Source organism: Primulina tabacum, chromosome 6 (genome assembly GCF_025594145.1).
Source record: "Primulina tabacum isolate GXHZ01 chromosome 6, ASM2559414v2, whole genome shotgun sequence".
Lineage (NCBI taxonomy): Eukaryota > Viridiplantae > Streptophyta > Magnoliopsida > Lamiales > Gesneriaceae > Primulina > Primulina tabacum.
This window is the reverse complement of record NC_134555.1, coordinates 13,820,007-13,820,709: the sequence shown is the minus strand read 5'-3', so window position 1 is coordinate 13,820,709 and position 703 is coordinate 13,820,007.

Below are 703 nucleotides of genomic sequence, written 5' to 3'. Positions count from 1 at the left end.
AATTAATATACCATTTTTTATCTTTATCACACTCCCCAACCAGCTTATTGCTAGTCCCTAGCAATTTAAGCGTTAATAGCAACACAAAACATATTGATTAATTTAAATAGAAATGTAATCAGAACTATCCAAGTGTTTAAATTAAATTTGAAAACTGTCAAAGTAATATCAAGATCATTACAATTATAATTTATGAAATAATATGAGATGATCAATTCAAAGCTTATTTCAGGTAGTTGAATGTGCACAGCCTTTAGAAATTTCTAGTAAGAGTCTCAACTCCATATCCTCACAGGTTAATAAATGTTTCAATTTATGGAAATGATTTCTCTCATGGAGTTGGAATACAGATAAATGATCAGAAAAATAGTTTACAGAATGCAGACAGACAAACGAGCCAAACTAATCAAAAGATAGAAAATCCATTGATTCAAAATCTAGTTGTTGTTATTATATATTTTTTCCTGATATATATATATATATATATATATATATATATATATATATTTTCATAACATCATGGAATCAGACTAAGTTTATGCTTCTTGACCACATATTTATTTAATTTGTACAATAAATTTCTCTCTCTCTTTTTTTTTATGAGAGATATATGGGTCGTAGCATATAACTTAAAAATTACATAGATCTTCAATATCTTTCTTTTTGTATTTTTCTCCTTTTTTTTCAGGAAATATCATTTTTT